We start from the raw sequence: 12,942 nt of genomic DNA on the forward strand, positions 1-12,942 counted from the left end.
GGCGAGTGTAAATGTACAGAAGGACGCTAGATTGGTTTACGACAAGCCCCGTTCCGTACAATATGCACTCAAGGAGAAAGTTGAGCATGAACTCAAAAAACTAGAAGGTGTTAACCGTTACACTGCGGAAACATCTCCACTTTCAGCACCAGATTAACAAAATTAAACCCAATGAGATATGGAGAAACGTTCCTCACATGCTCAGGGCAAAATAAATAATTGTCGTTCTCCAAATGAATGAACAAATTTCAGCACCAGGTCAGACGGAAATGTGAAGCGAGCAGGTGGACTGCTGAATTGCACTTTTAAGGAGTTGGTGGTGACAAAGCAAATGGGTTCTGCCTAATGATTCAATATAAGAAATGTCTGCTATAGGATTCGAACACTATCTGCAGTGACTTGAACACATCACCTTAGACCACTCGACCATCATTACTATCCAGTGCTGTATCGCCACCTGCATGTTGATTTTGAACTTTTGTGTCCTGTCACATGAAATCAATCAGGGCAGCAGGCGGATCTCTGCCTGACATCGGGGAAAGAGTGAGACAGACCTTCGAGCAAGGGTCTGGTTATTGTCAAACAGCAAATGAAATATTAATTCTGGAAGAATAGCTTTGAAACGAAATGTGATCCTGACACCCAGAAACAAGTGATAAGGCAAAAGGTTAAATGCTGCATCCCTTCCTGCAAAAAATTCCTTTCACAAACATTTCTCTGAACAAAACTGCACAAAAAAAAAATGTTCCTTTCAAAGTCATTAAACTCCCGAATTTCCACGCCCCGCAACTCTCCTGAATCAGATGCCTCAAAATTTGCCGACTCCATCCATATCCCTTTGCTCCAAGATCTGTCGCCCTGTTTCCCCGGTGTCAGGCAGAGATCCGCCTGCTGCCCTCATTTATTTCACTCTCTATGAATCTCTCTAATATTCCAACAGCAGCCATGGTTGTGTGAAGGTTTGTATTCTGTTAATCATCGCTAATTGTTGTGAAAAGTAGAACACCAGGATGCTGAGTACTGTGAGCTAAACTTAGTGTGATCTTAGTCTTCTTTATTACAACTCCAGAGTGCCTGAACAACATAGCAGCCAACCTTTTATACTGGCCCTGCAGGTGTGGGCAGCTGACCATTAGGACTCCAACAGTCACGCCCTCTGGTGGCAAGTATGACATAGTTACATACTTCACATAATTGTTATCGGTAAGAAGTTATAATTAAAATGAATGCCTGAATCATCAGAAAGGAGCCTGGCTTGTAGGACAAGGCTACATATCAGGAAGGAGCGTAGTTAGATGACAAGGGAAGTGATACTCTGATGATAAGTTTGGAGAATAAAAAGAGTAATTACTCGAAACACTGAGCAGGCCAGGCAGCATCTGTGGAGAGAGAAATAGAGTTAACGTTTCAGGTTAATGACCTTCCATCAGAAGTTGGGCAGTTGTGTTAGGTAATACGATTAAAAGTTTCAATTTCACGAAGCAGGGGTAAGGAAAAGATATAAAACGTGGCATTTGGAACAGATAGTTTAGAATCCGATTAATGTTTGATCAATGTGTACACCGAGCTTGGAACTGTAACGTGTTTGAGTTCTTCGGCTAACAATCGCAAGTTTTGGGTGTAAGTACTATTAAGTGTATGTTTAATTATTGTCTGCTTAATAACTCTGACATTTAATGTTGCGGACCCTATTCCTGCACTGCGTGTGTTCCAGCTCTGTTTGGAGCACCGATCCCTTCTATTCGTCGCTTACAGGGACGGTTGGATTCACCGTTTCTTTGTTTGGTGAAATTTAAAAGATTGAAAGCGGCGCACATCAACCTGGTCACCTACTCACTAACCGCTACACGCTGCTCCCGTGAGATGGAAGCACAGTTACTGTTACAAGCTTGAACGCAGGTACAAGCAGAACTCATTCATAGAAAGTCCAAGTCCCTGAGGCACCTGATTTTTTGCACCAAACTCCTTCACAACAAGTTGCGGTTCGTGTGGGGTGATATGGGAACATCTTTCCCCACACGACAACACTTCAAACATAACTCAACGGATGCAAAGCGCTTTGGGGCGTCATGAGTTCCTGAAATGTGTTGCAGAAATGCAAGTCCTTCTTTGCAAAAGTTTGATGCAATTTCAAAATTCTTGGGTAAACTGAGGGCTCCTCTGGGATTTGAACCCGGGACTCTCGCAAATTCCAAGCAATAACCCCGAAGCGAGAATCATACCCCTAAACCAAGGAGCCAACTGCTCGAAAAACGTGGAGATAAGGTGTAACCATTATTGAAACATTTTTAGTGTGTTGCTATTCTTGATTGGAGGAGCACATGAGATGGAATCAGTGACTTTGCTTTTTCGACATGTCTTCTGAAGCACCGCACGGTCCAACTCCGACAGTCAATGAGCTGTTGGGACGTTAATGTATCCAGGCTGTGGCTGGTCACCCCGAGCACAGCAGAGGGGTTTCTGCATTAGTTCTGGGTGGGGACAATATCTTTCCCGTTCTCTCTTCCTGTTGTCTATCACCCTGTGCTTTGGTTTCTCTATTTATTCTCGTGTCTCAGTTTCTAGTGTTTAAAAGGGAACAAAGGATAAAATGGGTGTCACTGTGGAACAATTTATCTCACTCAAAGTTAGACACACTACCGTGGGCAGCACGAGATCTAGGTAGGTCGCCGTGGAAATTCAGGTTCACATATAAATATATTTTAATATATCGACATGTATCGTAACTGTTCCCTGGTGGTTGAGCGGTTAAGACTCGGCGGACTAACCTGGTTTCAATCCTCAATCAATTCATCGCATAAAAATAATTGAGGTCTGTGAGACGATTAATAATTGCTGTAACCACCATGAATACAAATACTTTCTATGATAGACCGAGCTTACAGACTATCTGGCTTCTCCTGCCCTTTGCCGGGCACGTATTCGGGTTTAATTTTGTAAACTGGGTGAGTTCGCTGATCGCGGATAGAAAGGTAGGAGCTTCTGTGGCCCCTCTGTGAGGATGTGGAAGTGAACACGGTGGCTGGGTGATCCCTGACATTTCTGTAAAGGGCAGCGGAGGAGAAGGATTGAGAACTTTCAGTGTGGGACAGAGGTTGTTTCAGGTGAGCCGACACACAATGTCGATCAGCACAGAGGAAGCTCACTGGTCACCTCCCCTCTGTTGGGGTTGTTGTACCAGAGGTTTCTGTAGTGTAGTGGTTATCACGTTTGCTTTACACCGGAAAAGTCCCTGGTTTAATCCCGTGTTTAGTCTCCTGGCAAATGCTGCCGGACCTGCTGAGATTTCCAGCATTTGCTATTTATTCTCCTGGTAAAAGGGCTCCCTTATTCCTTAATTGCTCTTTATTTCACTTCAATAAATAGATAACTTTGACTGAGAGAAAACGGATCCACCGGGGACCTTTTGCGTGTGAGGCCAACGTGATATCCGCTGCACTGCAGCCCAGCAAAGGGTGAGAAACCACTGAATATAAAGGATGAGCTGGTCAACGTCAAACCCTCCTTTCTTATTCAGCAGTGGCATGAACGGGAGTCAGACGCCACAAAGTTTAATTGAAGACAAAAATTCAAGTAACACTTGCAAATCATTTCAGTGTAAAACTTTTTCACTTTATTTGAAATCCGACAGCATTGAATCTGAAAATACGCACGGGGGGATTTTATCTTCACGAGTGACTTTATTTTGTGTGCACGATAGGAAAAACCGGTGCTGCTAAATTTGATAAAAGTTGCCCCAGATCCCTGAAGACTTTGAACCAGAAAGCTAAAATACAGTGAGTAAAATGGGATATGGCTTTCGAGTTAAGATGCAAAGCACAGGCCAAATGATTGAAGTATGGAGTGTCCCTGAGATAGCATTTGTTTGATTTTGAAAATGAAGGTGAAGGGTTAATTAATGATGGTTTCCCGTGAAAGCAAGAGAAAAGTATTCGAGCAAACCATTCGGTGACTGTCCGGTGAGCGCTGTTTGTGATACCTGGTGGGAATGGGCGGGGATTTTAAAGCCCCTCATATTGCAGAACCTTCATATAGACGAACATCTCGAACTCAATGTGTAGGTCTCATGGTGCAACGGTAGTGTGTCTGATTCCAAATTAGAAGGTTGCGTGTTCAAATCACGGTAGGGTCATTGTTTTTTGGATATTTTACTTCCAGAATTAATATTTCATTTGCTGTTTGACAATAACCAGACCCTTGCTGCAATGTCTGTCTCACTGTTTCCCCGGTGTCAGGCAGAGATGCGCCTGCTGCCCTTATTTATTTCAAATGTCAGCACACAAAAGTTCAAAATCAACTTGCAGGTGGCCACATAAAGCACTTCATAGTCAGGATGGCCGAGCGGTCTAAGGTGCTGTGATCAAATTGCAGTTTTCTCTGCAGGTGAGGGTTCGAATCCCTTTTCTGATCTTTAAGCGGAACCCATTTGTTTTGTCATCACCAGCTCCTTAAAAGTGCAATTCAGCAGTCCACGTGCTCGCTTAACATTTCCGTCTGACCTCGTGCTGAAGTTTGTTCATTCTTTTGTCGACCATCAATCAGATATTTTGCCCTGAGCATGTGAGAAACTTTTATCCCGATCTCATTGGGTTTAATTTTGGTAATCTGATGCTGAAAGTGGAGATGTTTCCGCAGTCTAACGGTTAACACGTTCGCCTCACAGGCGAAAGCACCTCGGACGGAAATATTTTCTGGAGCTTTCTCATGCATGTTCAGAGGAGAGTTTGTTCTCCTGTGAAAGGTCAAGAGATCATAAGAACGGAAGAGTTAGGAACAGGAGTCAGCCATTCGGCCCATTTTTAAATTTTCAAGATCTTTCCGCCCGGTTTCGGACCGGGGACCTTTCGTGTGTGAGGCGAATGTGATAACTACTACACTTCGGAAACACTATGATAGAATCTATCACAGGATAAAACCACAGCTCTAACCTTCACAGATAGCCGAGAATTCAGGAACTTGTTTCAAGAGAATAGAATGAGGGTGCTATATTTAAGAAGGCTGTAAGTGTGGCCTTCGAAAGCGTGGACCATTTTCCACGCCTCTGGAACCTAATTTCAGCAAGGGCAGACATCGAAGACGAGGTCCAACACCGCCTCTAGTGTGCCAGCACAGCCTTCGATCACCTGAGGAGGAGAGTGTTTGAAGACCAGGACCTCAAATCTGGCACCAAGCTTATGGTGTGCAGGGCGGTGGTGATAACTGCCCCGCGGTATGGATCCGAGACATGGACTATATACAGCAGACATCTCAAATCACTGGAGAAATACCACCAGGGCTGTCTCCACAAGATCCTGCAAAGCCCCTGGGAGGACAGACGCACCAACATCAGTGTTCTCGATCAGGCCAACATCCCCAGCATTGAAGCACTGACCACACTCGACCAGCTCCGTTGGGCTTGCCACATTGTCCACATGCCCAACACGAGACTCTCTAAGCAAACGCTCTACTCAGAACTCCGATACGGTAAGCGAGCCCCAGGTGGGCAGAGGAAACTTTTCAAGCCTCCCTGATAAAATGCAACATCCCCACCGGCACCTGGGAGTCCTTGTTCCTCGGGTTGAGTTGCCTGTGCTGCATGATCCGTGCCGGATCGATCATCCTCTGCCACGTGGTATGTCACAGCACGTTTGCACATTCACTGGAGGTACCCCATCGTTGTGCAGCCTTTGCACACGTAGTGCTTGAATCGATATTGATGGGCCCGAGGATTATCCCCGCAGCACCAACACGGTGCTAATAGATTCACATCGATCCCCGATGGCGGACTCTGATTCATCACAGGTCTTGCAGCCACAGACGTATAGACCCTGCCATATGCAGTTCGGCCTGCTAGCGACATCATTTTATGCACAGTACTTGCCGATGAGCTTCGATGTTGAGAAGATATCTGTTTGTTGTTATCGTCAGTGGCCATGCATGCCTTGGGGATCGCGATGGCCCTGCTCTGGTCTCGGGTTTCAGCAGCCAGCAGCTTTCGAAGAATGACCTCGTGGCTGATGCCCAGCACGTAAAAGTCCCACAGCATTTGCCCCAACGCAGCACCAAAATAGCAAATTCCCGCGAGCTGTCTCAGTTCGGTGACATAATCCGCCAGGTCCTGGTCCCCGGAGCGATGGTGCGTGTCAAAACGATATCTGGCCATGAGGATACTCTCCTTCGGCTTTAGGTAGTCCCAAACCAGTGTGCACAACGCTGAATATTCCTTCTCCTTTGGTTTTGTCGGTGTGAGCAGATTCTTGATGAGGCTGTATATTTTCGGCCCACAGATGGTGAGGAGAACCGCCCTGTGCTCGGCCACGTTAGTGTCTCCTTCCAGCTCGTTGGGCACAAAGTGCAGGTCGAGCTGCTCGACGAAGGCTTCCCAATCATCATCCTCTTTGGATCTCTCTAATATTCCAACAGCAGCCATGGTTGCGTGAAAATTCGAATTCTGTTACTCGTCGCCAATTGTTGTGCATAGAACAACTCCCCGAGGATGAGTTCTGTGAGCTAAACTTAGTGTGATCTTAGTCTTCTTTATTACAACTGCAGTGTGCCTGAACTACATGGCAGCCAACCTTTTATACTGGCCCTGTTCGTGTGGGCAGGTGACCATTAGGACTCCAACAGTCGCGCGCTCTGGTGGCAAGTATTACATCGTTACATACTTCACATAATTGTTATCATTAAGAAGTTATAATTCCAATGAATGCCTGAATCATCCGAAAGGAGCCTGGTTTGTAGGACAAGGCTACATATCAGGAAGGAGTGTAGTTAGATGACAAGGGAAGTGATATTCTGATTATAAGTTTGGAGAAAAAAAGAGTAAATGGTGTAAACACTGAGCAGGTCAGGCAGCATCTGTGGAGAGAGAAACAGAGTTAACGTTTAAGGTTAATGACCTTCCATCAGAAGTTGGGCACTTGTGTTCGGTAATACTATTAAAAGTTTAAATTGTCACGTAGCAGGGGTAAGGAAAAGATATAAAATGTGCCATTTGGAACAGATAGTTTAGAATCCGATTAATGGTTGATCAATTTGTACACCGAGCTGGGAACTGTAACGTGTTTGAGTTCTTCGGCTAATATTCGCATGGTTTGGCTGTAAGTACTGTTAAGTATATGTTTAATTATTGTCTGCTTGATAACTTTGACATTTAATGTTGCGGACCCTATTCCTGCAATGTGCGTGTTCCAGCTCTGTTTGGAGTAGCTATCCCTTCAATTCGTCGCTTACAGGGACAGTTGGATTCACCGTTTCTTTGTTTGGTGAAATTTCAAAGATTGAAAGCGGCGCACATCAACCTGGTCACCTACTCACTAACCGCTACACGCTGCTCCCGTGAGATGGAAGCCCAGTTCCTGTTTCAAGCTTGAACGCAGGTACAAGCAAAACTCATTCACAGAAAGTCCAAGTCCCTGAGGCACCTGATTATTTGCACCGAACTCCTTCGCAAAGAGTTGCAGTCCGTGTGGGGCGATTTGGGCACATCTTTCCCCAGAATACAACACTTCAACACTTCAAACATAATCAACGGCTATAAAGCGCTTTGGGGCGTTATGAGTTCCTGAAAAGTGTTGAAGAAATGCAAGACCTTCTTTGCAAAAGTTCGATGCAATTTCAAAATTCTTGGGTACATTGAGGGCTCGTCCAGGATTTGAACCCGCAACCTCTCGCAAATATCAAGTATCAACCCCGAAAAAATAATCATACCCCAAGAACAACGAGCCAACTGTGCAGCAAATGTGAAGATAAGGTTTAACCATTATTGGAGCATTTTTAGTGTGTTGCTCTTCTTGATTGGAGGAGCACATGAGACGGAATCAGTGACTTTGCTTTTTCGAGCTGTCCTCTGAAGCACCGCACAGTCCCACTCCGACAGTCAATGAGCTGTTGGGACGTTAGTGTATCCAGGCTGTGGGTGGTCACCCCGAGCGCAGCAGAGGGGTTTCTGCATTCGTTCTGGGTGGGGACAGTATTTTTCCCCTTCTCTCTTCCTCTTGTCTATAACCCTGTGCTTTGGTTTCTCTATTTATTCCCCTGTCTCAGTTTCTAGTGTTCAAAAGTGAACAAAAGATGAGATGGGTGTCACTGTGGAACAATTTCTCTCACTCAAAGTTAGACACACTACCTTGCACCACGAGGTCTAGGTAGGTAGCCGTTGATATTCAGGGTCATATATAAATATATATATGTATATCGACATGTATCGTAACTGTTCCCTGGTGGTCGAGGGGTTAAGATCTGGCGCACTAACCTGGTTTCAATTCTCGATCAATTCATCGATTAAAAATAATTGACGTCTGTGAGACGATTAATAATTCCTGTAATCACCATAAATACCAATACTTTCATGTATCTCAAACTACTGTACATAACTGTACCTTACCATGCCATACATGACTGTAACCAGAGATGACCTGTAACCACAAACTTACCTTACCACCAGGGGTGCATTTGCAGGAGACACTGGATACCTTTCCCAGACAGATATATAAGGATAGGTCTCAGGCAAGTGTGGCATTCGAGAGCTGTGTAAAAAGGTGCAGGTCCAGAGTGAACTTGACTTCAGCATGTGCCTCGTGTGAGTCTGTATTGCAGGGTCAGGACTTTTCAGTGGCGACGAGTTACGGTATTACAGAATCCACAGAATGGCGACCAACGGCTCAGATGAAAAATACAATGCTGGAGATAATTGGGAGGACTTTATAGAAAGGCTCCAGCAAAGCTTTGTAACCAAAGACTGGTTAGGCGACAATAAGGCAGACAAGAGAAGAGCCCATCACTTGACCAGCTGCGGCTCGGAAACATACGCTTTAGAGAAGGACCTGCTGGCACACGAGAAACCAGCAAGCAAGTCGTTTGAATAATTGATCACACTGGAGGGGACCACCTGAAGCCAGCAAGCAGCCTACACATGCAAGATACCTCGGACCCGTGCCAAAGCTCCCCGTACATCGAGCACAGGCTCAGGAAAACCCCGGGGGAGTGGATATCCAGGTCACTGGGCCTTCCACCTACACTGAACAAGTGCCCGTTTTGAAACTTTCCAGAGTAATAACTTGCAACTTGAACATCCAACAGTCAGGATGGCCGAGCGGTCTAAGGCGTTGGTTCAGGTCACTGTCTCCTCTGGAGGGTTGGGTTCAAATCCCACTCCTGACATTCAGTGTATTTAATTCCAAACTCATTTGTTTGGACACCACTCTGAAGTGCTTTGGGACATCCATCGAACTTAATAAAATGACGCCATTTCAATTACAAACAGTGATATCAAAGTTACTTCTCAAACCGGGAATCGATCCTGGGTGGCTGTTAGCGAAAGAATGGTTTTGTGAAGCATTGAAATGTGCCCTCCAAATATCTCGCACTGCTCATTTAAAAACACGGTTAAAATTTGTTTCAGTGCAGAAGAAGGCAGGTTCGAAGGACCAAATGGCCGACTCCTGCTCCTGGTTTTTGTGTTCTTATACAGAGTACAGAATAAATGATTAAATGATCAACTCTCCCTCAGTTCGCATTTCTTTCATTGTGCAAAAGAAGATTATGGGTTTATTAATGATGTTTTCCTGTGAAAGCACCAAAAAAGTTTAAGGAAAATAATTCGTCCAACGTGGGGTTTGAACTCACAACCCTGAGATTAACAGTCTCATACTCTACCGACTGAGCTACTCAGGACTGCTTAAGTTGCATCTTCCTGTCACTGATCGCTGCCAGTGATCTGTTTGCTCCGCACCATGCGTTTATCTCGAAATTCCAACCTCGAAACTGGTTCTCCTGATTTCCAAGCCCCTTGTATTGCAGAACCTTCATTTCGACGAACATCTCCACCGCACTGTGTTGGCCTCGTGGCGCAACGTTAGTGTGTCTGACGGTAAATCTGAAAATGTTGTGTTCCAATCAGGTCGGGGTCACTGTTCTTTCAGACATTTGTTTTCCAGAATTAATATTTCCTTTGCTGTTTGGCAATAACCAGACCTTGCTCCAAGGTCTCTCTCACTATTTCCCGGTGTCAGGCAGAGATACGCCTGCTGCCCTCATTTATTTCACATAACAGGACACAGAAGTTCAAAATCAACCGGCAGGTGGCCACACACAGCACTCAATAGTCAAGATGGCCGGACTATTATCCCTACCACAGTGGATAACCTCATATTTCCCACATTATACTCCATCTGACAACTTACTGCCCAGCCACTGAGCCTATCGATATCGCTTTGTCGATTGTTTGTGTCCTCCTCACAACTTGCTTTCCCACCGATCTTTGGATCATCTTGGCTGCATTACCAACATGCAGAGCACAGAACCAATTATTGACCGACTGACTTTCCCTGAGTTAGCATTTCTTTCATTGTGCAAAAGCAGATTATCGATTCCTTAACGATGTTATACCATGAAAGCAAAATAAAAGTTAAACGAAAATAATTTGCACACTTGAAAGGAATATTTTATTTTGGTGCAGTTCCGGTCAGAGAGATGTTGTGAAAGGAACTTTTTGCAGAGAGAGGGATTGAGTCTTGCAGCTTGTTGCTGAACATTTCTCTCTGGGCATAGCATTAGGCGCTAGTTTCTGTAGTGTAGTGGTCATCACATTCGCCTCACACATGAAAATTTCCCGGTTCAAGCTCGGGTGGAAACATTATTTCTGAAACAAAAATTGGTTTTAAATGTTCATTGTTCATGTGACAATGGCCTCCTTCCGTGCTGTAAACTTCTCTGATTCCATGGTGAGCAATGAACATTTAAAACCAGTCTCCTAAAATACAGAGTGTGTAAAATCAGAAAAGGAATAAAACTTCCTCAATGATTCAAGTTTCACAAATTATTAAAATTAAGTTGTTGAAGTTTCGACTGTCCCTCAGTGATCATGGTAGCATTTATTTCATTCTGCTAAATAATGCTGTGGGTTAATACCAGCAAATACAAGCCGCATTTCAAACCCGGAAACAACTCATTCATTATTCAACCTTCCCAGTTCCAGTGCACAGAGGGTTATTCATCCTCCATCCCAGAAACTCAAATCCAACTTCTGACATTCCTTATTTCTAATTACCAACTCATTTGTGTTGACACCACTCTGAAGTGCTTTGGGTCATCTGCGTAATTTAATTAAATTACTTCACTTTAATTAAAAACGGTGGTAGCAAAATTACTTCTCTAACTGGGAATCGAACCGTGTAGCTGTCGTGATCAGAATGTTTTTGTGAAGCATTTAAATATGCTCTCTAAAAATCTCGCATTCCTAATTTACAAATCGGGTTACCATTTGTTTCAGTGTGAAAGAAGGAGATTGAAAATTACAACAAAAACACCAGGCAACGACTACATTAAGACAAATTCAAACTTTTCACAAATTTGGTTTACGAAGTAACGGCTGAGCTAAAGTTGGCACTCACCAGTCCCATCAGAATTTTAAATGTTTCTATGAGATCGCCGCTCATCCTTCTAAATTTCAATGTATAAAGACCCAGTTGATCCAGTCTCTCCTCATATGTCAGTCCGGCTTGCCCCTTATCCTTAGACTGTGTTCCCTGGTTCTGGACTTCCCCAACTTCGGGAACATTCTTCCTGCATCGAACCTGTCCCGTCCCATCCAAATTTTAAATGTTTCTATGAGATCCCCTTTCATCCTTCGAAACTCCAGTGAATCGAGGCCTAGTTGATCCAGTCTCTCCTCATATGTCAGTCCTGCCATCCCGGGAATCAGTCTGGTGAACCTTCGTTGCACTCCCTCAATAGCAAGAACGTCCTTCCTCAGATTCGGAGACCAAAACTGCACACAATATTCCAGGTGGGGCCTCACCAAGGCCCTGCACAACTGCAGTCAGACCTCCCTGCTCCTATACTCAAATCCCCTCGCTATGAATGCCAACTTACCATTTACCTTCTTCATCGCCTGCTGTACCTGCATGCCAACTTTCAATGACTGATGAACCACGGCAACCAGGTCTCGTTGCACCGCCCCTTTTCCTAATCTGCCGCCATTCAGATAATATTCTGCCCTAGTGTTTTTGCCCCCAAACTGGATAACCTCACATTTATCCACATTATACTGCATCTGCCATTCATTTGCCCACTCGCCTAACCTGTCCAAGTCACCCTGCAGCCTCTTAGCGTCCCCCTCACAGCTCACACCGCCACCCAGTTTAGTGTCATCTGACAACTTGGAGATATTACACTGTTACATGTACATTACATGTTACAATGAACATACGGAATCAGACACCTCAAGTAAAGTGCGTGCAATGGGCAATGATTCAACAATTAACATAAGTACGTAAGGAGCAGGAGTCGGTCTTTCGGCCCCTCGAGCCTGCTCCACCATCCAATAATATCGTGGCTGTTCTGATCCTGCACCCCTGCTCTTTTTATACTCCTCTCGAGTTTCTGCAGTGTCGATTTCTCGCTATCTGTCCTAAGCTTCCCTTTTTCCTTTATCTTACCCTGTGTGTCCCTTGAGGGATTTTTATCCCCAATCTGACTTTACTCACTCTGATTTTTAGGAGACTGGTTTAAAATGTTAATTGCTCATCATGGAATCAGAGAAATTTACAGCACGGAAGGAGATCATTCGGCTCATCGTGTCCGTGCCAGCCGACAAACAGCTCCCCAGCCCAGTCCCACTTTCCAGCTCTCGGTCCGTAGCATTGTAGGTTACGGCACTTCAGGTGCACATCCAAGTACTTTTTTAAATGTGCAGAGTGTTTCTGCATCGATCACCCTTTCAGGCAGTGAGTTCCAGTGATTTCCCCTCAAATCCCCTCTAAACCTTCGACCAATTACTTTAAATCTGTGCCCCCTGGTTGTTGACCCGTTTTCTAAGGGAACCAGGTCCTTCCTGTCCACTCTATCCAGGCCCTTCCTAATTTTATACACCTCAATCCTCTCCCCTCAGCATCTTCTGTTGCAAGGAAAACAAACCCAGCCTATCCAATCTCTGCTCAGAGCTAAAATTCTCCAGTC

General features: G+C 44.8%; 1 non-coding gene across 1 annotated transcript; it reads right to left on the reverse strand.

The window, feature by feature from the left end:
• Positions 1–9,584: 9,584 nt before the first annotated feature.
• On the reverse strand, positions 9,585–9,658 carry trnan-guu (transfer RNA asparagine (anticodon GUU)). The gene has a single exon. It is a non-coding gene; the product is annotated as a tRNA-Asn (tRNA).
• Positions 9,659–12,942: the final 3,284 nt, after the last annotated feature.

Source organism: Pristiophorus japonicus, chromosome 25 (genome assembly GCF_044704955.1).
Source record: "Pristiophorus japonicus isolate sPriJap1 chromosome 25, sPriJap1.hap1, whole genome shotgun sequence".
In the NCBI taxonomy this organism is placed as follows: Eukaryota; Metazoa; Chordata; class Chondrichthyes; family Pristiophoridae; genus Pristiophorus; species Pristiophorus japonicus.